This window comes from Ambystoma mexicanum, chromosome 2p (assembly GCF_040938575.1).
Source record: "Ambystoma mexicanum isolate Mex_15411 chromosome 2p, UKY_AmexF1_1, whole genome shotgun sequence".
In the NCBI taxonomy this organism is placed as follows: Eukaryota; Metazoa; Chordata; class Amphibia; order Caudata; family Ambystomatidae; genus Ambystoma; species Ambystoma mexicanum.
Genome location: NC_090923.1, coordinates 980,128,309 through 980,154,893, shown reverse-complemented (window position 1 = coordinate 980,154,893; position 26,585 = coordinate 980,128,309).

The window sequence follows — 26,585 nt, the reverse complement described above, 5'->3', positions numbered from 1 at the left end:
AAAATGTTAACGATATTGGCTGAAAAAGGGTACAAGGTAGACATGGAAAAGATACAATACTGTCAGGAACAGGTACTTTACATTGGCCAACTGATATCCCAACATGGAAGAAAGATTGCACCACAAAGAGCACAGGCCATTTCAAGCACTCCAATGCCACAGACTGTGAGAGAACTGCAGCAATTTCTGGGGCTGTGCAACTACTGTAGAGCATGGGTATTTGATTACAGTTCATACATAGGACCCCTGCTTGAGGGTTTGAGGGAAGCCAATAAAGGGGAGAAAAAGTTGGGGTGGACTATGGAAATGAGGGAGGCCTTTGACGAATTGAAAGACGCGATATCAACTGCTCCAGTACTGGCATCCCCAGACTATGAGCGACGATTTTTTATATTTTCACATTGCGACTCAACAGTGATGAAAGCAGTATTGGCCCAAAAAACGAGCATGGGCTATAAACCAGTAGCATTTTACAGTGGTCATTTAGACCATGTGATGTTAGGCCACTTCCCTTGCGAACAAGGTCTTGCTGCAGCTGCTTTTGCAGTAGAAAAAGCATCAGCAATAACCATGGGGTGTCCAACTACACTGTTTGTGGAACATGCACTATTTGCAATATTGAATAAACCCAAGTCCACGCTAACAACACAGAGGGCATCAGGTTATGAGATCATTTTGTCTAGAGCTGAACTAGCAATTGTTAGATGTAGCACGGTTAACCCTGCAAGGTTCCTAGCAGAAGTAATTGAGGAGGGAGATTACGCCCATGACTGCACCCAAATAACTGAAACTTACTCAAGTACTAGAAAAGTTGAAGAAAACGCACTCGAGGGAGGTGAGCTTTTGTTTATTGATGGGTCATCAACTATTGATCAAGGAGATGGGATACGGAGGACTGGGGCAGCAGTGGTAAAAATGATGGAGGCGCCGGTGTGTGTGGCTATGAAATGTGTACAATTACCACAGCATTACTCTGCTCAAGCCGCGGAACTGGTTGCACTAATATTGGCATTGAAGGAAAGTTTTGACAAACGAGTAACCATATATTCCGACAGTGCATATGTTACATCCACTGTCCACTCAGGGCTATCAAAATGGAGAAGAAGAGGGTTTAGGAGAGCTGATGGCACTCCAGTGCAACATGCCCTCTTGTTGGCTGAACTAATTGAAGTAATAAACGACCCCCAAGAACTAGCCCTAGTAAAATGCACCGCACACACCAATGGTGAAGACCACGTCTCAAAAGGGAATGCAGCAGCAGACGCACATGCGAAATATGCTGCATACTTTGGTGAGATATGGAACCCCACAGACTCACAGAGAGGGAGAGGGAGGGGAATGGCTAGGGAGATGTTGATAAGAGAAGGGTACACCCATCTCCCAGCCACACAGATTATGGAGCTACAAGCGGCTGCACCAATGGCCGAAAAAGAAATAAGGGTAAAAAGAGGATGTACAATGTCACCAACCGACGCACTATGGCGCCAGGGTGGCACTGGAAAGGTTGTAATACCATTGGCACTTTTAAACACCGCCCTGAGCCAATTACATCACCCAGCCCATACAGGCAAAGAAATAATTGCAGCACGAATTAGAGAAGATTGGTTCTGTCCCGAGTTAAATTCTCATGTGTCGAATTTTATCAGCAATTGTCTCACATGTCAACAGTTTACGGCCGGTCATACCCTAAAAGTGATAAGAGGTACCATACCCCGGCCAGAAGGACCTTTTCGGCATCTCCATATTGACTATGTTGATATGATCAACATATGTCAAGGTAATAGGTATATGATTGTAGTAGTATGCCCATTTTCTAGGTGGATTGAAGCAGGGCCCTGTTCACACCCAGATGCATTTAGAGCAGCCAAATTCCTAGTAAGGGAGGTCTTCCCAAGGTGGGGAGTGTGCGAGGTGTTAAGGTCAGATAATGGCCCGCATTTCGCAAACGAAATGTTCCAGCATATCACATCCTTGCTGAGCATAAAACACAAATTTGCATGTGCATACCACCCACAAGCTAACGGTGTATGTGAACGCCTGAATGGCCTATTGAAGGAGGCAATTGCAAAAATACAACAAACAACAAAGAAAAGCTGGTTGTATTGCCTTCCATTAGCCCTATTTGAATTGAGGAATAGGCCAGGGTCCGACCACCACCTCACCCCTCACGAGGTGGTTACTGGACGTCAAATGCGCCTTCCCCTAACGCCAACGTCAAGGGCATTCACTGACCACGAAAGTTCAGCGAGTGTGTTAGGTGATGAAATGTATCAATATGTGTCTTCTTTGATTACTAGTGTTGTGTTTGTGTCTCAACAGCTCGAGCGCACACGGGGCGGGTCTACCAGCAATCAAGAAGAAGACGCCAGTACAGAATTGGAAAAGGAAAACTTGTGCAAACTTGCCAAAGGTGACCACGTGCTACTTCGCAATTTCAATAGGAAGTGGAACGATAGGAGGTTCACTGGCCCCCATCTAGTAGAGGATGTATCAACAAGAGCAGTAAAACTAAAGGACAAGCGTGCCTGGAACCACCTACATGATGTAAAGATCTACAAACTGCAGACCCGCCCCAGCGCCAACGACAGGTCCATTGGAAGAACAGCAACAACATCCCCGACAGCGGAAGGAAGTTCTACCACAGACAACGACCCAATTGTTCCCTTACCGTGTCACTATCCAGCTACCCCGGAGACAATAACTGACGAAGAAAGGGGTGATCCCCATACTGCCCACCCCATGGTCACACGCTCAAAGAGTAAAAATACTTCCGCCATCTGAGCCCAAACCCCCCGCCCATTGACTCCCAAGTATAGTTATAACTGAACTGAAAGACATTTCCTGCACAAATACACATGTAAACACGTGAATGTTCTCTTTTTCTCTCGCACATACAGGAACTGCGTATTATTGTATTGTTAAGAAAAGGCTAACTAACAAGTTCACTGTCCAGGCGTAGATGGTACTCCCAGACGATAACTACCCAGAAGAATTGTCACACCAATTTGTATACGAAATAAAAAGGCCAACATACCTAAAAAGGAGAAGGGTACGTGTCTACTACACAGCATTTCTCCTGGCCATAGAATATTCCATGCCCCACCTCCGCCCATACTTGCCGGTCCTAAGAGACCGATCACTTAGAGTAGCGTGGGAGCAGCTCTTCGCCTGGGCACTGAATGACTATTTGATAGGGAGAGCTTAAAGGAAACAAAAAACTAACATTTAATAACACACATTTTGAGAATGTAATAAAAGTAATAGGGATTTTGATGATCACCGGGTTCTTGGCTGCCTCTGTATGGCAGTACAGCTATGCTATTAATTTTATTGCTGCACCCAAACCTAATATACCCCCGTCCCCTGCTGCAACAGGTGTTACGTCAGGTGATAGTAGTAACATTGCACCCAAGCAAAATAGAGTTAAACGCAGCACATACTCAGACAATAAAGGTATTGATAATTATGTACAAGATTCAGCACACGTCACAAACAACATATGGTACCAACACATGACCCGCATTGGTAAGCAGACAACTGAGGACAGCTGCTACGTTTGCTCATTAATACCATACGCCATGAGTGCTTCGCGAACATTTGTTGCCACAGAAATAGATGAAAAGACAGCACAGTGCATAATATACTTGGCACTGTTCCAAACGAAAGGAAGATTTCAAGGGACAGTAGTGCACATGACATGGAAAACACGAGACTCATACCCATATGAAAACAACTTCCTTAAGACCTATTTGAGTTACCACAAGAGCAGTTTACATGCTGAAGCATTCAGATACATAACAAGTGGCCCTGCAAAAGGAGAAACAAAGAAAGTAACACTGCAGTATCTACCATGTGATTGGTACGCCACTGAAGTTCCGGGTAAACAAGGATGCTGGGAGAGGCCGCTGGTGACGATAACAGGAAAGGTGTATCTGGACAACAGCTGGGAGATAGGAGTGATTGGCAGCAACATGGTAACAAAAGAAACTATCTCAACTATCGAGGCACACAATCACCGATGTTGGACGACGTGGATCAAGTATGTACCAATGCTCACGTGGGTAGAAACAGATGAAGACCCAATAACGATACTACCGCTGACTGCGCCCAAGGTATGCTACCAGCATAAAGGAGAGGTGGACGTAGGATATAACACCAATTGTGCAAGTGTGATGGAGTTACCTGAGGGGGGAGCAGGAACAGCAGTAATAATGGACCATTATTGGGCCTGTGGAGAAAAGGCATACCATACACTGCCTCCCCTGTGGAATGGTGTGTGCACAATGGTGCACGTCAATGTACCATCACTAGTGGTACCCCAGAAGCATGTGAATGTGGCAAACTTTCCCAAAATGGATGAAGGGGACAAGAGAAATAAGAGATCTGCACCATCTCAGGAGGAGCCAGGGAACAGGACCAGCGGCAATGATACTGTCCTAAATAGACGGAAAAGACAAGGAGAACCTCTGACAGGAAATTACCTATGGGGAAGGTCGGAAACGGCACTCACTTCAATCCCGCCAGAACACAGACTATTCAGCAGAGCAGCAATGTTCTTCTCCTCAATAATACACCCGGGACTGCAGGCTTACGCAAACGCAAAATGGCTCCAAATAACTAGATGGGAACTAATGATGACCATCAATTCTACAGTAAATGGGTTTAACGCAATAAAAGAGGAGCTGCGAGCTATAAGGATGGTAGCACTCCAGAACAGATATGTATTGGACCTTCTCACAGCAATGGAAGGAGGAGTTTGTGCAAAGATAGGACAATCATGTTGCACGTTCATACCTGCCAACGATGCTGACAATGGTACACTGACAGAAGCAGTTTCACAATTGGCCCAGATGCACTCCAAAATGATGGATGAAAGTAACGGTGTAAACAAGGATAAGAGCTGGTTTTCACTATTATGGTCATGGATGCCATCCTGGCTGTCAGATGGACTGAAAATAATAGTGGGTTGTAGTATTTTGGCTGGAGCTACGCTGATCATAATTAGATTTTGGAAGGCCCGAAAGGCACGTACCACTGACGAGTTGCTCGAAATGGTGGGAATGCACCCCTTGATGCCAGCAGATGACGGCCAGCATACAGGTGTGATAATACAGGAGAGGGAGAAGTTGCGCACCCAAATCATCACCAACCATCTAGACCCACCATCAGTGAAGGTCGAGAACCCAAGAAACCCCAGGAGCTACATAGGAAAATGGGTATACTGTACTCCTGGAGGAACCTGTGAATATATGTATTGGTCATTTGAAGATCACGTAAACCATTATGGACATCTAGGAGAAATAACTAAGATATGGCGAGTAAGAGGAGATAACGAGAAGGATATGTTTGTGGTCGACAAGTCGACCAGAGGGGGGACTGAAGTGGGAGAATGGAAGACCAGGCTCCCGTCCTTCACCTCTCGCGCTTGGCCTAGAGGGTCACGACCCAGACACCCGCCACGAGAGGAGTTTGTCCATTTACCAGACGACCAGATACCCTGGTACAGGAACATATGGATGTGTCCATCTGCCTGCCCAGCAGCCCGCACTGGCCATGCCGACACCTGCGGCACGGACCAACTAGACTAAAATCTACACGTCGTTAGAGATGCCATGACGACCTAGACAACGGGAAGCACATCTGTACAAATATACACACTGGACATTCCCACACCGATCTACACGAAGAATATACTCGGTGCTATGACGTAGGCGACAGGCATATTCACGGACGTGCATCTTTATTATTTTTACATAGGCTTTCAGAATGCAGAAACGCAAGACGCGTCATGAACTCATCTACAAGCTTGCTCACGCTTCTCTTGAAACCAGTTACCACCATGAGAGGTATAATGAAGACACGATACTGGTCATGGAACTATATGCTAATATAACCTAAAGCACCTATGCACCAAACGGACCACTTATGCACCAGGCCCAAGTAGGCCTCAAACAAGAGCTCCCGTGGACATTAACAAAGCAAGAGTCAGGTTGCTGATCCTGCAGAAAGGGCCCGGTGAAGCAACCAGCCAAGGTCGCAATGTTGCAAACCCACATTCCAAGAACAAATCATCAAAGGCACAATGTTGCAACCTCGCACTCCGCGCACCAACGTTAAAGTCACACCTGCAAATTAAACCAGACGCACAGTGGAAAAGCAATATTAATTGTGCAGAATTCTGCCTCAAACACGGTCCCTCCCCACGTGACCAAGCCGAACCTGACGAGATGCCAAACCCAGGAGAGAAGAGGCGTCTGGATCCTTTGCTACGAGACACAGGCAGATACACTTGAAAGGCTCAATGGACATCTGCGACAGTGGGAGCGGTCAGCCTTCCAGCTATGAATAAATCCTCACATTGTCTGCACGTACCCATAGTGAAACATTGTTGCAAATTGCAGGTACACCGAGAGCTGGGAACAGCGGTGGTCCCAGGCTGGGGAGCTCACGGGCGCACCAATCAGAACATGGGGCTCTTATCTCTGACGCCAGAAATATTAACCAATCCTCAGGAGTCTTCATGTAACAATTCTCATGTATCTAATTGTAGGGACAACCCAGATATATCACCTGACTACCCTTTGTCCACTAACATTGTTCTCTATATGTGTACTATACTAACCCTACCACTCGAGCAACCAATTAAGAGTGGCGATAGGTTTTTTGTTAACTTTCTGAAGTGACGCAAGTAGCGCGTCATAATACAGTAAAAAGGGCCTGCGAGCCCCACGATTGTGTGTGTGTCAGGACGGACGCGTACGCTCCTTGACCCATCCCTGCCGTTTTGTCTAATAAACAGCAGAGTCACCTTGCTCCTTGTGTGTGTCTCATACTCTATCTCATCTGGGATATACACGGGAGGAGTTGGGGCCTCCCTGCCTGGAGGTCTGCGGACGGCCCGGCCGACCCCGGCAGAATTTCCCCCCGACAGCAGTATTGGTGGTGCTAATACCGTTTCTGCTGGATTTAAGGGTTACCACCCAACTTGTGATGACCCCATCGTGTAAGGGAAGGAAATATATATTTCTTTCAAACAGGATAGTGGACTCTTTACTTTGAACATCCTGACAAATTCCATAGTACTTTTAGTTGAAGCAGGGAAACCCATCTTAACAATAGGGCAAGATAAGTTTGTTTCTTATCTTTACTTTTATACCACAATAAAAGCCTTTGCCAGTCAGCATGCCACCATTTTGTCAGACCCGTACTTCTGAACCCTTACATCTGGTGTCAGGGTGGGATCCAATTTAGCTGACGCGAACTGGGGAACCCTCGGAAGCAGTTTGTGGGGTAATATAATTTCTGGTCCCGTGTTTGATACACCTGGAAAAGAATTGCCCAATGTCATCTTTTTCTCCAGTATATCATCTACCCTAGAAATAGAGACCAATCAACCTCACATCATTGGGTCAAGAATGCAAGGTCAGAATCAGCTGAGAAGTCATCAACCCCACAGCCATCTAAACCCCAGTATGGGGGTCACCGTCCATCTTTTAACCTCCCAGGCCATTCTTCCGGTAAGAATATTCATGGAGGGAAATATTTATAATCTTTTTTGTCCCCAAGAGCATCTACTTCCTGCCAGAGACAAGATTACCATCTCTCTAGAGCTACGGGTAAGCCTCCCTAATAATATTACCATCTATAATATGCCTTCTGGGACAAGTGTCTGAAAGAAAGAAGGAAAAATACTACCCCTCCCATCCTGGAGAGGAAATTAAATGTGCCTTCTTGAACTTCTCATCAAACCCAGTGAAGATTGAAAGGGGCGAGTTGATGGGACACTTGATATATGAAAACCTATAGGAGTTTTTGTCCAATCAGACCCATTGAGAGAAGGCAGAAGATAACCCAGAGAATCAACCTCGGGAGAGTCAGACCAAAGAACATTTTTTCTATCACTCAGAAGGGCAGGCTTAGCTATGCTCGAACTTTGATTATGATCAGGCTGAGGGCGAGTCCTTGGGGGAACATACCAAATTTCCCAGTTCAATAACATTTTTTGAAAGTTCCTTCCCTCTCGGAATAGAAAACCTTAAAAACTGAAGCCTAAAGCCTCAATGTTCTCTCCCAGGGGTGACAACATTATGGGACTGGTGGGATCTGAGAATACAACTCCATGCCATGAGAAGGTTAAAACACTCGAACCACTGACGGAGAACTTCCAACCAAGTCTTCAAATTAGTGACGCCTTAGTTATGACACCTGCAAGAGAAATCATCAGCAACCCTAGCTCCACAGTACCATCACTACCTTCTTTTGGGGAACTCGTATGCAATCCAGGGGGTTATTGAGAGGGGCGGCAGCTAAAGGCATTTTAGGGTGTCTGGTCCCAGGTGTGGCTGACTTGGTGCATATGTTGGTGAAGGTTCCCTGGGTGTGGCAGCCTCAGTGCATATTCTTCTGGTTGAAGTGTTGGCCATCTCAGTGGCTATGTGTTTGTGTGATTATGGTGGGTAGTTTTGTTCTCTCCTTCCACCTCTTCCATCTTTATCTCCTTATTGCCTTGGTCTTGCTTGTTTTGTTGCTCTTCCCTGCCCTTCGCATGTGGTTGTGCCTTGTGGGTGTCCCTGAATATGTTTCTCTTGAGCATTGCTTGAGAGTCTCCCGGGACAACCTTTGTTTTCTCACCCTTTCGGGGGAGGTGTAGGGATCTGCTCTTGTGGTGTCTTTTCTGTGTCTGTAATTCCATAAGTGTGTGATTTGTGATCTAAGCTGTGGAATGTGTGGAATGTTGTGTCTGAGTGTTCCCCTAGTGTCAGTTGAAGATAGCCTGGCTAGTGGGCACCGGTGGGTCTCTTCTCTGTCTCCCTTCATGTAAAGATGAACTTACCTAAATACCAGGACTAATTTTGAATCCACTGCCTCGGCTATCCTTCCTCTTGGAACTTACCTTGAACCGACCAATGCAAATATCCTTTTAATAAGGTGTATAAACCAATGTAATCAATCTTACAGCTACCTTCAAAGGTAAGGTAAACAAGCCTGAGTGTTTTGCCGCTAGCTGCACATGAAGACAAAAATACTGTAATCTCTTTCTTAAAAAGCAGTTTGAATATGGATAAAATGTTCAATAACACCTCAAGTACTGACCAAAAGAAATACAGAATAGTGTATCTCTTTTATTAGTACCCAGCGGGGGATGGGGGCAGTCGTCCTCCCAACAAATCAGGAGGCTCAGAATGGGGACTTTACCACATGGAACCAGGAGGCCGCCATCTTCCACCTCAGGCAAGGGCACCCATGCTCCCTTTATTTGCCTCCTTCACCTGCCCCAAACTCAATTTCCACATCCCCACCCCTCTCCACTTACCTTGCACTCCTCCATCCCTTCCCTTGCCGGCACCAGGAACAATCAGTGTTCCTGGTGCATCTCCTTCCCAGTAATGGCCATCAAGGAAAGAGAGAAAGGACTATGTGTAATTCCCTTCTCTATTATCCACGGTGGACATCTTGGTTTGTTTGTAGTTTATTTTAAAGTTGAGAAACATCCAACACGCCGTTTCTCAACTTGAAACAATAATCGCTTTGTATCCCACTACACTGTGTTGGGGTACTAATAGTAATACACCCCTCGCTGGGTGGGGGTGCGGGGCAATACCAGCCAGGTAATGCCCCAGGGCTAATGTTCAAGGCCTTGCTTCGCTCGAACTTCTAGCTTACGCCCCAGGACATTACCTGACCCGGAAATGCCACCCCAGCTCGGAATGTATTGCTTAAATACAAGCTACCAAATAGAAAGCCACATATTCAATTTACAGTATTCAATAACTATTTTGTCGTTTGAAAAATATATTTACCATACCAAATCAATCTAAACAATGTATTATGAAAAGCCTGTCATGCATACTCTTTGTAGAGACTGCCAAAATAAGCGTACAGTCAAGAAATACACAAATAAGATTGAATACTGACCTCACTTAGATACTGATTATTTGTGTAGATATAATTTCTAACCTTAACATAAATATTGTACGCCTTTTGACGTTTGATGATTAGCGAGCGTCATTTCGCCCTGTTACTGGTTTCAAAAACCACCTGGCCCATTCACTGAAGCTGTTTCTCTGCTAATCGAAGCCATTTTTAAATCTTAGAAATCCTATCTAGTTTTGGTGATAGAATGTTGGCAAGAATGTATTACTATTGCTTAAATGAATACAAGCACAGTAAGGATACTCCGAAGGAGAGGGCTAGAAATAAAGAAATGAAATGGTGCAGAACACAATAATGCTCTACTAACACCCTTTTTTTCTGAAGATTGCAGAAGTGGGGGAAAAACATAGAAATTGTCTTAGGATTGTTCTCCTAGATTCCGAACAGTCTGATCCCCGGGGCCCCTGGTCATCTGCGGGGCACCCCCAGAGGGGAGATCTTGTGCATCATTCCAAGTGGTGCAAACTTTTCCCAAGTGGTATTGCACCAACAGAAATCTGGCATAAAATGTTTAACTGCACAGTGCACTGGCGCATGCCATTTTTGTTATGGTGCCCATAAATCCAGATCTCCACCTTACATGTTTAGGCTGCCCTTGCTCAGCCAGAACTCTTCAGTTTCTAGCTTGGTTTGCTAGCATTCAGAGGCCAGTGACTTTCCCTTTCCTTCCAGAGAAATATTGCATGAGTTAATAACTTTCACAGAATTAGGGCTGAGGACTAACTGTCCATCCCAATTGACATCCAGAGGTAAATTTAAGAGCTTAAGTACTCCTAAGGGGGCCAAAGCTTATCTGGCTCCATCCCAAGCATCTACTTTCCTAATGACACTTTATCATTGGAGAAATTAGAGAGACAGATCGGAAGAAACACCAAGAATATTCAGGCTGTTTGAGAGACATTAGCTACAGGTAGCTGGGTTCTAGAAATTCCCAACAGAGCATTTTTAATAGAGATTCTGAGGAACCGCAGGTGTGGTCCAAACGTATTGCGCAGAGGATATGACAAGAAAGAAGGTCTGCATGAAGGTATATAAGATCAGCTAGAGAAAAGAGGCATAAATCCGATCACTTCCAACACGCAGGACCAGGTCTCAATTCAATCAATTTTTAAAACAGATGGTCACTGGTTGATTCTGGACTTGATATGTATCAACAGGTGTGTTCGGACCTTTCACTTCAAGACGGATGACATGATGTACTCATTTCATTGGTTAAGCATGGGAAATAAATACAATCTTTTGTCCTATACAATGCTTAAATGCTTTAACTCACAGTTCTTCAGGCTCTTCAGTGTTTTTTAGATGTTCTTTCAAAGGGCTACACTTCCTTTTAGCAGAGGTGCCATTCAGCCTTCACATTTCTGCCAAAGGTCTCCAACCAAACTTTGCATCTGAATACACCCTTGCATGCAGAAACACGCTTTTTAAATGTTGCATCTCTCTTTCTTGCACACATGACCTGCTGTACCTCTGCCTCTGCCCAACCCACCGGCACCACAATCCATTAAGAAATCTACAGCCACCAACTCTTTCTTCATCAATAAGATCAGCATGATCCACCAACACATAGAGGCCAATGATACAACTGACAGCACACTACAAATCCCATCTTGCAAACCCACAACTACCTGGCCAACCTTTAAGACACTCATTATGGAAAACCTTACTGCCATTCTAGCATCCTTCAAAGCCACATGGTATGTGGACAACATCCTCTCTGCCTCTGTACTCATCACAGTACCTCACTCCCACCAACTCACTGTTCCTCATCACATTCCCTCACTACCACCAGCTCACTCTTCCTCTTCACAGCTCTCCTCTATCACCATGTAATTCTTCCTTGTCACAGTCTCCCACTACCACCACCTCATTATTCCTTGTCAGAGTGCCTCACTATCACCAACATCCCCACTCCCACAACTTCACTCTTCCTCGTCACAATCCCCCACTACCCCAATACACTCTTTCTCATTGCAGAACCCCACTACCACCAACTCACTCTTCCTTGTGACAGTACCCCACTACCACAAACTCACTCTTCATCATCACAGTCCCTCATTACCAACACCACACTCTCCCTCACCAGAGTCCCCAACTACCACACCTCACTCTTGCTTGTCCCAGTTCCCAGCTACCCCACCTCACTCTTCCTCATCACACTCCCCAACTACACAACTTCAGTCTTCCTCATCACAGTCCCCCACTAACCCTACCTCACCCCCCTTTATCACAGTACACCATTACTAATTCCTTCTTATCTAGTGGACACAAAACATGATGAAATACTTGATAAACTCAAGTTTGCATAGCTCAAGAACAGATATTGATAACAAATTATATGACCAGTTATGTGAGCAGAAAAAAATACAGAATTGCAGATGGTGGCGGGTAAAACATAACAAAACCCTTGAACTTAATTAAAAAACATATTGTTGTTATTATTATTATTATTATTGTTATTGTTATTATTATTATTATTATTATGCTGTTTATTGAGCGCTGACCTAGCTTCTGGACTTAACAGTACGTTTTATAATCAAAGGGGCAAGAACAAGGTTAGGGAGCAAAGCAACAAGGGAGTGGGGATCTAAACACAGGGGGGAGGGGACAATTGTCAGCAATGGATCTGGAAGTAACCAGGAGAAGAAACAGTGGGGATCAGATCACCCAGTCTCAGGTATGGTGGGGAGTGGACGATGTATGGCCTTAGGTGTTGGGTAGGAGCCATTCTTTGGAGAGGAAGGTCTTGAGCTACTTCCTGAATTGTAAAAGAGACAGGGGAAATTGGTGGATGTTTTGTGGAGTAAGGAGGGTTCCAAGCGGCTCCATGTAAAGATTGAAGATCTCGGGGTAGATGATGGATACATGTAGGAATCCACAGGAGATGGGTAGAGTTGGTGATCTGGAGGAATCCATTTGTACAACTGGTATCGATAAGCAAGGTATGATTTCATATTTTTGGTCTTGGGAGGATAGCTCAGGAGTAATGTGCTCGCCTTGGACACAAGACGACGTGGAGCAACAGAGGTTCGATCCCCTTGTCCGCGCTTAGAAACCTCTGGGTATTAAGCGCGTTATAAGTAACCTATCATTTGAAACAGCTGAGAACTATCTCACTGATCCACAAGCAGCGATGTAGATTGTCGGTTCGTGTCTGATGGTCTACTGTGTCAGATGCTGCTGAGAGGTCAAGGAGAACCAGGTGGCAAGGACGGCGATCATCAAGGATTTTAAGGGCATCGTCCATCATTTGATGGTAGCTGTTTCTTTGCTGCATCTGGGTATGAAGCCACATTTTTGTGACTGAAGAAGGTTCTTGGCTTCGATGTGTTGGAGGAGCTGTATTGCTACTGCTTTCTCAAGGATTTTACCTAGAAGATGGTTGCTGATGTTATCAGGGTCCTGTGTTGGTTTCATGTGGTTGTAGTCGGGTAGTGAGACGGAGAAGAGTGAGTTGGTGGTAGTGTAGTACTGCGATAGTGTAGAGGCAGACTGGGATGAGTAAGAGAGAGATCTTCACTGTTAAGCCATGCTCACAATGTATGTTGGCAAGGCCACTAAAAACATGTTTCCTTGCTGACTGTACCCATATATGCCAGTATTACAACAATAAATCAGTTTCATGATTGTGTCCTCAATAAATGGCAGCATGCTACTTTAAGGCACATTCAAAGTGGGGGGGGTGGCACCACTGGTCCTGCAAAACACATGCACATCTTCCACATACATGCACTAAAGACTCTCTAGCACACACATGCACCCACATTTCATTCATAACACACAGGCACACAAACACTTAACACACACACACGTAGACTCACACAGGTGCAAACACTGATTCAAACTCATTGAAACTCACATATACACATTTAAGTCACAACACATTTGCACACACACTTACATACACAATCAAATGTGCATATTCATTCACAAGATGCAAGCACACAAACCCTGTTTTCATTTTTTACACCTGTACCATAATGTTTCCATGGGATAATGTCAAAGGCATCCAGCTGATGCTATGGTGTTGAACACAGCCCAGTGTGGACGTATTGATGCAGCAACTGGTGGTTCCCAAACCTCTTTGTGGCAGGCGGTAGATGAATGACATGAGCCATTTCCTGAAATGTGTGGCTTGCTGTAGCTGCTCCATGTGTAATTACTGCAGGCCTGAATGCTGGAAAAGGGCAGTCCAAATATTAATAAGGAATTGAAGTTATGAAAGAAGACAATGAGCATCACATGAGCATCACAGATTTTATCAGTCTTGTGAGAGTGAGATCACAACCAGCAGCTGGTGATAATGAGTGGCAAATCACATATGTACCACATTTGATTGTCACCCTACGTATGTAATGCAATTGTAATTGTAATTGTTCATTTGTACAGCGCTTATAAACAGGTGAAGTGCTCCAAAGCGCTTCAAGGCGGGAAGGGAGCAAGGGAATACATTAGTCATGTTTAGGCCTTGAAGACTCTGAATGATCTAACAAAAAAGTAACTAGCGTACTAGGCCTGACTGTATTTCTCCTAGTGCAAGTGCATGATGTGTATCAAGCACAACCAGATTAGGGAGGGGAGACAAAGGGGGATAAGACAGAACTTACTAGGTCTAGTGAATTCAGGTAATGCAAGTGTACAGACAGAAGTACAAGGGAGGGGGAGGGGGAACAGATGCACCCCGTCCAGCAGGGCCCTGGGTTAAGTGCGGAGAGGTTAACTCTTTCATGGAACGTATGCTGAAAGTGCTGAGAGGTTACCCCTCACATGGAACGTATACTGAAAGTGCAGTAGTGCTGAGCATAGTGCAGAGGCCTGGAGGCAGATGCAAGACTGGCGGGGGAGCCTGGGACCTGTGAAGCCCTGGAGGTGAGCCAGCTGACCAGGCATCAAAAGCTGCACTGAGTTAAGGGAGAGATGGAGGAGTGAAGTTGGAGAGAAAGAGAGAGGAGGTTAGCAGGGCAGAGGAAGAGAGAAAGAGGAAGGGAAGAGGAAGGTCTTGAGGAGTTTCTGGAACTTAAGGACGTCCCGCTCAAGTCAAAGAGAGGCAGGTAGGCTGTTCCAGGGGGAGCCATCTGTAGAGGAAAAGGATCTACCCCCAAATCTCTGTTTGGAAAAAGGGCTCACCGCAGAGAGTTGGAGGTGGCCGAGCGGAGAGCTCTAGAGGGAGAGTATTTAGGAAGAGAGCGTAGTAGTAGGGGGGCGCCCGGCCCCAGAAAGCCTTGTGGTCTATGCAGAGAGACTTGAACTTCATCCTTGCAGCCACAGGGAGCCAGTGGAGGGATGTCAGCACCGGAGAGATGTGGTCCCTGAGCTTGAGGCACACACATTCTTACAACACATACTCCTAACACACAGGTGCCAACAACATCCTCTGCAATCACATATGCAGAGCATATGAGTTTTACAGTTTGTATATTACACAATTAGCATCTCCAAAAAACTCACATGAAAGGCAAGTCACAGTTGACTTAGTCAGTTTTAAAATGCTTGAATAAATGTACACTTTTCATATGAAAAGTACACAGAGCATATGCCTTTTAAAATGTATACATTACACAACTAACATCTATAAACCCACATTAAAGTCAAGTGATAGCTGACTTGGATGTCAGTTTTAAAGTGATGGGATAAATGTGAACTTTCAATACGAAATACGAAAAAGTACACCTTCAACATGAAAATGTACATTTTTAATATGAAATTGTACACTTTAGGAGGCATACAATGTATGATAGAATGGAGGTACATTTTATATTAAAACCCTACACGTACATTTGTGATACTGACATTGTGCATATAAACAATAAAGTCCTATGACATGTGCACCTAATACACAAGTGCTTACTAAACATAACATGTAGACATACTACAAGTATTCTCACATGAACCCAGGACATGTGCACCTATGACACGTGCTCCTACAACACATGCTGCTACAACACATGCTGCTATGATACATGCTCCTACCACACACATTCTTCCAACACACACTTAAACACACTTTTACAACAAACACTCCTACGATACGTGGTCCTATGACACACGCTGCTACAACATGCGTTGCTCAACATACACTCCTCTAACATTTTCCAATGACAAGCACGCCTACTTCACATGCACCTGCTACACATAACATGTTGATGCATGGCATGTGCTCTTACGACACATGTTCCTACCACACACTATTACGATGCACACTTACCACACACTCTTATGACACACACTCCTACAACACGCGCTCCTATGACACATCCTCATATAAAACATGCAGTTACTACATGTGTTCCTACTACACACACACACACACACACTCCAATGACACATGCTCCTACGACCCGCGCTCCTACAAAATGCACTCTTAAAACAAATGGTCCGATGACACACATTCTTCCAACACATACTCTTACCACACAGACGCCTACAACATATATTGCAATCATGTAGGCAGAGCATATGAGTTTTACAGTTGGTACATTAAAAAACTAGAGTCCACTGAAAGCTCACATTAAAGGAAAGCCATACGAACTGTGCACATAGCGTATGATTTTTACTGTTTGTACATTACTAAATTAACATCTCCTAAAAACTCACATGAAAGGCAAGTCAGAAATGACTTTGATGTCGGTTATAAAATGATGGAATAAATGTACACTTTTTATACAAACCATACCCCGAGTGTTTGCGTTTTACAGTTCATACCTTACACAATTAAAATCTAAAAACTCACATCAAAGGCAAGTGACAGCTGACTTTGATGTCACTTTTAATGTGATGGTATAAATGTACACTTTCAATTCAAAACTGCACACATTTCATGTGAAGATGTACACTTTAGGTTGCATGCAATGCTTGAGCAAAATGGAGGTACATATAGGTTATATTAAAACTCTACATCTACATTTGTGACATTCACTTTCTGTATATAAACACTAATAATGTGCTCCTATTACACATGCACCTAATGCACATGTGCTTGCAATATATAACATGTAGATGTAAGACAAGTGCTCTCATGTGCACATAGTTCACATGCACCTATGGCACATGCTTCTACAACACACGCTCTTAAGACACACTCTCCTACCACACACACATACACGCACTATTACAACACACATTGCTAAAACATGTGCTTCTACAACCTACAATCCTACATGTTCTGATGACAAGAACACATACTAAACAGAGAGGGAATGTATTAAATGGTGGTTTGCGCAGTTAGGTAGGGTATATATGTAAAGCTGCATTGTAAATAGCAAGAGAAGCACTATTTTTCCCTTTGCAAAGCCCTGCACTGCACATGGTTAAGAAAGAACAGCATTGCAGTTTATATAGCTTGATAGGGATTTTGTGTTGGTTCATAGTGGTGTCCAGGCGACTGAAAGTGCTAAGGATGAAAGAAAGGGAAGATAGCTGAAACTGTATGAATAGGCCTTTCTCACGGCTCCAGTTTCGATAAGCACCAATTAACTTTGTTGTGTGCTAGCAGACAGAAATACACAATGTTTTTATTGCCAGGTGCACGCAGTAACTTTGCCAATAACACACTAGCAAGATATACCCACAGCGCCTCCGATGTTGAAAGCAGTTCAATGCACACAGAAAGAAATATTTAACAGGTTGAATAAATTTAAGGCAACACGTCTCATACACTGGCCTCATACTACAATGAACAAGCTATGCACGGCATGACCCAATTAGATCAAACGCCTGCAAGCAGCAGTATGTATCAGAAGGGAGTACAGGATGAGTTGTCCAAAGTTGAGTATACCGTTTGGGAGATTTGGACTCGGCATGGAAAGATGAGATGGGAGTGAGTTTGATAGTTCTTTGGCCAGGGCAGCCTTTCCCTCCAAAGTTTTATTGAACTTATGAGGAGTCAGACATGGGAGATGGACACACAGGTGGAGTTTTCTCACAAGTCGTCATGTTATTAAATAATAAAAGGGTGAGACAAATACCTAACTTTCCCTAACCTAACAAGGATTTTCCTACCTAACAAACTAAGGCTAAAGGAAAGTGACCTCACACTCATACATACACCAAAATCGTACAGAATCTCTATAGCAGTTTCAACTTCACAAAATAACACATACATTCAAACAAGAAAAACAGGAATTCTTGTGACCAGGGTTGGATGCCCTTCCCCTGGGTCAATTCAGGATGTTTCAAACCAAAGTTCAATTGCAGGAAAGTTCTTTTCACTAGCCAAGTTCCACTCCAGTTATTTTCATTCAGTATTTCCTTCACTTGTCAAAATGAAAATCTCATTTTCAAAAAGGTTTCTAATTCTTAAGACAATTGTTAAAGTTTTCACAACCTTTTGCTTGGCGAACCAAAAGGACACTCTCTTCATATATCAAGCTGAAAAAGTCAATATAAAAAGTTATTTTGTCAAAAGTCATTCACTTTCTAGCACATTGCATTTCTTCTTCATAGGCAATACTTTAGTCAGGATGGTTATACAACAGTTCATCAAAACACAGTAGTGGAATCGCCACCTCTTTTCCACCACAACCTTGACAACCTTCTATCACAGTCAAAGTACTTCAAATCATCTTCTTCCTGGTACATTCGCCTTCCAGGACTAATGACTATTTGTCCCTTTCCTGGTGTACTTACCTGCCAGGATAAAACTCCTACTATTACAATTAGTACTCTGTGATGAGGCTTGTTCCAAACTTTCCACGCTTAACTCCTTATTGGGGGAAATTGAAACAACAATGCTTCTTGGTCAAGCCTTTTGACTTGCAACATGACTGGCTTACATCTTCTTTCACAATCATGTGGTATTAAAGGACAATACCTCTCACATTGATTTGTTTGACATAGGCAATGCAGGTTACAGTTCTCTCTGACTTGATCCTTTCTACAAGGATGCCTTTTCTCCATGCAACTCTGATCTCCTTCTACACAACCTATTGGCTGCTGGCAATGTGGTTTACAACCTGCTTTCACATGGTATCTGGGACCACTACATTCAAATGGCCTTGATGTCACTCTCAGCTTTCTATGGCTTTGGCAATGCAGGTTTTAATATCCCCTTATTAGATATACAATATTTGAAGAGTAGTGTTCAATTGGTTTGATTATTGCCCCCTTTTGGCTTTGGCAATGTGGGATACAATATTCTTCTGTCTTGCATCTCCCTTTTGGGAGGTTGGATTCACTCTGCTTAATTATTGCCCCCTCTTGGCTTTGGCAATGTGGGTTTACAATATTATTATTATTATTATTATTATTATTATTATTATTATTATTATTATTATTTAATTTGTATACCGTGCCAAGTACCCATAGGCCTCAGGGCACCCATAGGCCTCAGGGCGCACATTCTCCTGTTCAACATCTCGCAATAGGAGAGTTGCACCCAGTTTGCTTAAGTTTAAGAGTTCGGTATTCATCGGGTGCACTTTTGCACAGTGATCTACTTTGGAGCACCCCAGGGTCTTCTGTATTAGGCCAACTCACTGGTATATCCTGGCGTCTCCTTCTGACTCGCTGCTTCTGCTTCTTCACACGACGGGGCCTCCCCAACTTTTGACAGCTCTGGTCAGCCTTCCTTTGCTTGTGCTGTCTGTCACTAGACCACCCGCTGCTCCACACACATTCCGGTGCAAACCTCACACCGGAGCGAGATGCACAAAGGAGAGACCTTCTCTCTCCTTTGGGACAGATGGCCTTCACACTGATTCCTGCTGGGCATCCTCTGCATCTGGTGGTAACTCCAACCTCTGCCACATTCTCTGCACAGCGTCCCGCTAATGGCAATGCAGCAACCCAAACCTCTGCATCCTCCTACTGCTTCTGCTGCTTCTTCTTAATGGTGCACACCTAGGAGGCTGTTAAATGTTTAAAGTCACGCTCAGTTGTGGGTCATTATAACAATTATGTTTATGTTTATGTTATGTTTATTGAGTTTATATAGTGCTTTACAATAGACTGCACATTAGAGTTTTGTAACTTTTGACCTGTCTTCCTCGTCTCAGTACTAAGAGCATTTTGGGACTTGGAGTTCATAATGTCCTTAGCAATTTTGAAACATGTCATCCCTTTTATGTAGGGTATTTGCACGATGTATATTTAGGGGAAGATTTTAAAGGAATTACGTTTTTTCTCTTGGGTCCATAACCCGAACACCAGAGAGAATAGTAGCATTAACTCCCTGACTCTTATATACATTATTTCAAAGAAAGTTCTTATGATTGGTACATTGGGTAAATCTGGGAGGCGAGGCCCAACTGTGGCAACATCCCATTAAATATTCAGGTATTAGCAAAACCTGCTCCTCAGAAGAGGATGAATACCGCGTCTCTTCTGACGGAGTCACCACATTACCATGACAGCCTTTTCCTCCGATATGATCCTCCCTCCTGAAACCACCCCGCTCCCATGCCCCCGGGTTAGGATCAGGCAGTGTCTGCCTTTTCCTGGCTACATGGCCAGAGACTTTAGGCTGGGATTTTGTGATGACTCTGCAGGATTCATCACAGACTGTTGTGGATAAATGTAACCTCCAAGGCCACATCAGTAGCATGTACTACTCTTGTAACTATGTCAGTGTGTTGTGGTGCCAACAAATTAGAGCCCAGTCCGATGATGCCTGGGACATGATGTCTTGGATAATGGGATGGACCCTGGGTGGCTTTAAAATTAAGGACTATCCAATTTGGAGTAACGATGTATAGAACATTATAGATGATCCTATCCTAACAACCAATGGCAGCTTGTGAATATTGTTGTTTTAATAAATATGGTGATGTAACTTGTTTAATTTATAACCCCTGGTTTGACAGGAAGTTGCTGAGAATGTTTGTGGACCTTCTACTGGCCGAATGTACTAATAAAGCTGGTTTCTTTGTGCACCTTGGTTTGCCCCTTTATGTTCGTATAACACATGCTCCTATAACACACGCTCCTATAACACATGCTCCTATAACACATGCTCCTATAACACATGCTCCTATAACACACGCTCCTATAACACACGCTCCTATAACACATGCTCCTATAACACACGCTCCTATAACACACGCTCCTATAACACATGCTCCTATAACACACGCTCCTATAACACATGCTCCTATAACACACGCTCCTATAACACATGCTCCTATAACACATGCTCCTATAACACATGCTCCTATAACACATGCTCCCACAACACACACTCCTCGAACACACGCTCCTATAACACATGCTCCCACAACACACACTCCTCGAACACACGCTCCTACAACACACGCTCCTTCAAAACATGCTTCTTCATCACATGCACCTACAAGACACACAACACACAATCTTATGAGACACACCCTTTCAACACAGAAACCTACAGCACCCACACTTAGCACACATGCACTTACACCTTAAGCTGTATGCACTATGCTCTTATGCGACACACACATTTATATTACATGCTCTCACAATACACACTTATATTACAACAAATAGTCACTCAATAATCATGTAACCATAAAAAAGCTGAAATTATTTGAAAACATTTTATTTACAAAAGAGGTATGGTTAAAACAACACAAACTTAAAGTCTACAAACATCAGACATAATAACAGTAAGGTAACAACATAATAAAAGTCATTAATACATGAAATTATATTAAAACGAAATAACATGTAACTTACACTTACAAGCATATGATATTACCATAAAATTATAACAATTTTTAACATAAGAACAAGTCATCCTATAAAATGTAAATGTACATTAAATGTAGACCTGTAATAAATGTTAAAAGAAAAAATAAAATATTTTTGTAATACAAAATTACTTCATAAAAAACATGAAATATAATATACACAAGCACAATCCCTCTAAAAAATTGCAATTAAAAAAATACACAGAATATTCAAAAAATAAAACCTGCAATGACAAAATATACATAAGCATTCAAGTGTCCTACTTTACAAATACAATATCAATTAGCAAGGTACATGTCATCATTGTAAATACATACAATTTATTAAACAATAAACATATCACTATAAAAGGAAAACATGCACTAAACAACTAAAAAAGTAATGTAACCAACCACGTGTTTGCTGTTTTTTGTTCCCGCATGTAACTAGTGCCTAGACACCCCAGGGTTAAGCACACTCCTACAAATGTAAAAATAAATATAAAACTATCATACACATTAGTAGCATTTACTTCTACAAATAACAACATATACCCACCATTTATAGTCATTTCAGTATGCATAAAAAATGCAAACATGTAATATGTGTGCTTAATTAAATCTCGTAAATGATGCCAACTGTAAATATTATCAAAAGCATCGCAAATGTAATGAACATTAAAAACATAAATAAAAACAGTTTAACAATTTTATTAAAACATATTCACACCACACATTTATTAACTTTCACTAAATATTTTAGAGCAAACACAAAATATTGCTAAAGAAAAACCGGGTGGGTTAAGGTTGCCATGATATTTGATATCAATATAATGTATTTTTAAATGTATTAATCATGTTTATGTCGTTACCTTAACGTTAATATTTCTGATGTTTGTAGACTTTAGGTTTTTGTTGGTTTAACCTAAACTCTTCTGTGACTTTTTTTTTCAATATATTTATTTATTCAGTGAAAAAACATTAGATGGCCCAATTTATGACAACAAAACCAATGAAATTCAGCTGGTATGGGAAGTGATACCCATCTTCACTCTGAGCCACCGCGTAGATGTGCCTGTGATGTGATTTTGTTTGTCATTGCTTATTCTTGTTGTGATCTCAGGTGTATGCTCATGGGCTGTCCAGCTGGGAGGACTCTGAGTTAAGATCGACATCAGTTTCCAAACCTGCTAAATTTCATGTTTTTTTTGCGGTGAATTGAATCATCTTAACTCTGTCCAAATCAACGTATTTTCACAGAATTTCCAGGGATTGGTTATACTATATTTTCTCTAGTTGCCACTAGACGAGCTACTCCAACTACTAAAATAGACAGAGGCCAGTGGCACCTGCTTGCGCCCAAGCCTTGTATACCCTGTTTTGTGACTAACCAAGCCCCGCCAGCTAGGGCCATTCGCAATGGCCAGTGGCTATGGACTTTCACCATGTCTTCTGTCCACATTGCAAAATGTAGGCAAATGGAGTGTGCGCCATTTGCCACATACTTCGATTGTGATGACGGTCTAAATTGCCCAGAATAGGCAAAAATACAGTGGGCTGGACCTTCAGCTGAGGCCCATATCCTCCTCAAAATTAAGCACCCATGTGACCGCCATACTATAAAATATCTAATATATATTTTTGAAAGTGTGTCTGTTTGTCTGTTTGTCCATTATAGAAATTAAGGCGGAACTATCTAGAGGGCTCCAAAATGGTCTAACAGGGCACATGTTTAACAAGAAATCTAAAGGTGTGGCTGCATGTCGCTAAAGTGGCGTCCCTGCTGGACAAATTGCAACTAATGCTCATTTTGGTTAATTTAAAGTTGTTGAGGTAGTGTCCTGGTGGATGAACATAGAACAAATGAACTTGAAACTAATACGTATTTTGCTTAACAAACAACCATAGCTATTTGGCTTAGCATACGACCATAGCAAAAGTTAACAATTTGATCAACAAACAACCATAAAAAATGAAAATGCATCAAAGATTAGTAAAAGAAATCCAGGAAAATTAAGACAAGAGAATCCGGGCTATTACAGCTCTTGACACAAAAAATTGTAATTCAATCATCATGCAATTCCAGCTGTCTATGGAGCTGTCAGGAGATTATCAGGAGGATCAGCATAAAATAAACAAAGTCTATAAAGTGATAAAAAAACTGGATGACTTCAAACTGGTTATGTCTAAATGCAGGCAAAACGGAACTCATGATGTATGGGTCCAAAAAATCTAGAGAGGCGCTAGTTCCTGCTTTTTCGAGTTTCATGGTCGAGGACAGCTCTATCGAAGTGGTCGATAAGGTGAAAACTCTGGGTGCATATCTGGAGGCCTCCTTGGACGCAGGAGCCCAGGTAGATGCTATCGAAAAAAACACCCGATACCATCTGCGAGTACTGAGACAAGTTGCCCCTCTAATCTCCAAAGAAAATCGAGCTAAGTTAGTAAGGGCAGTTATTTTGCCACGCCTGGACTACTGCAATGCCCTATTGGGGGGTGCCAGCAGAGAAGCCATCCTTAGATTGCAGAAAATTCAAAATACTTCTGTGAGGATAATCTATGGCACGTAAAGGCATGAACCCACCTCTCCTGCCAGAAGGGAATTACACTGGTTGCCGATATCAGCCAGAATTTTCTTTAAAGTACTGACTATGTGCCACAAACGCATCCATGGGACAGCCCCAACTTACCTAAGGAACAGGATCACTATATACCAGCCCACAAAAAATCTCCGCTCTACCTCTACCTGGCTTTTACAGGTGGCAAGGACTAACAGAGTCCGTGAAATGGACGCTCCTTTCCAGTGCTTGCGTCCAAGGCATGGGACAACTTACCGCCGGGACTTAGAGAGTAAAGTAACCTCCTATCTTTCCAAAAACGTTTGAAAACGACACTCTTTGTCTAACACTCGGCTCAACTGCACTGAACCTTTCTGCTTGTGTAGGAGTGCTTACATGCCTGAGGGCTTTAGTGCTTTATAAATGTTGTAACATAACATAACATAACATGCCACTGAAGAGACTACCTATTTTTGGAGACACCACAGCAGAGACAAGCCAGACAAGAGGCTGGTGCCACCAGACAGACATGACAAATACAGCAGGAGACCCCACAACAAGGGCAAACGAGACAGCAGCTTGATGCAGGTAGGCATACTGCGTAACGACAGCAAGGCACACCACATCGACATCAAACAAGACTCCAGCGTGAAAGGACCAGGCAAGCTGAGGTTATATTTTTGTTTATGCCCCAACTTGAAAGGCACACAAAATTGTGTAGAATGAGGTCTTCAGTGACAATGCTAATTATTCCTAAGTATGTACATGTATAACTATGCAATGATGAAGATTACAGAACAATTTAGCCAATTCTTATGTCACTTGGTTCACCGGTGGAAAACCATGTGCCCAGTTTGTTTACTTTTCAGCCCAGGCAATGGCGGGTATATCTGCAAATATGCACGCGTGCATATACATAGACAAGCATGCAAATTTCATAGGAATCTATTTTAAATCCTTTGTGAAAGGCAACATTTGCAGGTGGCATTTACAATTACTTTAAACGTAAATTAAGAATGAAGAGTAAAGCCAACTTCACCTGGTTTTATTCTTCATTCTTGATTTCTCTTCTCCAAATATTTACAATTGCAAGCAGTGGAATCAACAGCGCATAAACACTAATGTTGGTTGCTACCAGCATGCAGTTTACATTTTTTGCAAGAACACTAATGTTGGTTGCTACCAGCATGCAGTTTAGTTTTTGGGAACCTCCCTTTGTTCTCCCGTATATATTTACTGTGCAATTACTGCAAAATGATCACGAAAATGGCTTGCATCGACGAAAAGGCAAGATGGCGGTTTTCATTTACTGCAGGAAAGTGGAAAAGCGCTCAGCAATGTAAGAGTGTTCTCCATCCCCATTGCAGCACGCATTAGGTACCCATCATCCTTTCTAGGTCCCAGCCCCTTTGTGTAAATCCTCCTTGATCCTCTCCTATTAACCCCTCTCACTCTCCATTTGTGACGCATTTTATTTAACGAGTCGTGTGAAACTTGCATGGGAATCACACAGCAATCACAACGGATTCCCCTGGTAAGACGAAAATGGTTTGGCAAAAATGGGCTCTCCAGCCCACCCCACTTCACATGTGGTCCTCTTTCGACCTGTACCCTGATATAACACCCCCATGTCCTCTGCCAAATACAATTGTAGCATTGTTCTTTTTCAGCTACCCTTGGGATTAATGCTTGCATCGAGAAAAACAATTTCGGATGCTCTTTTTTGAAACACGTCAGTACTCCGATGAAACATGAGATACATATGTTTTTTGGGCCCAGGGGGCATCTCCTTCTGCACCTATTTTTGGTAAAAACAACTACAAAAGGCATTTATACAGCGCCATGTACCCAGTTTCTTATTTGCTGCAAATCCATCCAGCATTTTTTGCACTGTGGGAGTCCAAAGGAAGTAACTTTTCTCTATGTGGAAATGTATGGGACTAGGCCAAAAATAGCATTTGTTTTTTTTTCCCAAATTACTTTTGAACTGTTTCATGAATTTGTTGAGTTTCAAAGTGACCATGCTAGAAATGTTTTGGAAAATGTGACTCAAATCCATCCAGGAAGTCAAAATATATTAGCAATAGAATTTTGGGAAATGCCAATGCAAATCGGTTTTATTTTAACTATAGGGTGGCAACTATCACCCTATACAGTGCTCGAGCAAGCAAAGATCCAGCCGATGCATTCATTGTAATGCACCCAGTTACCCCTCCTCTAAAGCAGGCAACTGCTTTTGCACACTGTATTGTTGGGACAACTGAACAGTTATTCATTGTGAATTTCATTGGTATTGTAGTGCAATTATGTCCGTTAGTCATTGTACTGCTCTCCTTACATCGGCTAGGCCCATCAATCCATCGCTGAGTGAAAAGCTGAAGGAACAAGTTGGCTGATCCCCAAATGACTACTAACCCTCAGTATTTCTATAATGCTGTCTGCAATCTACAATTCC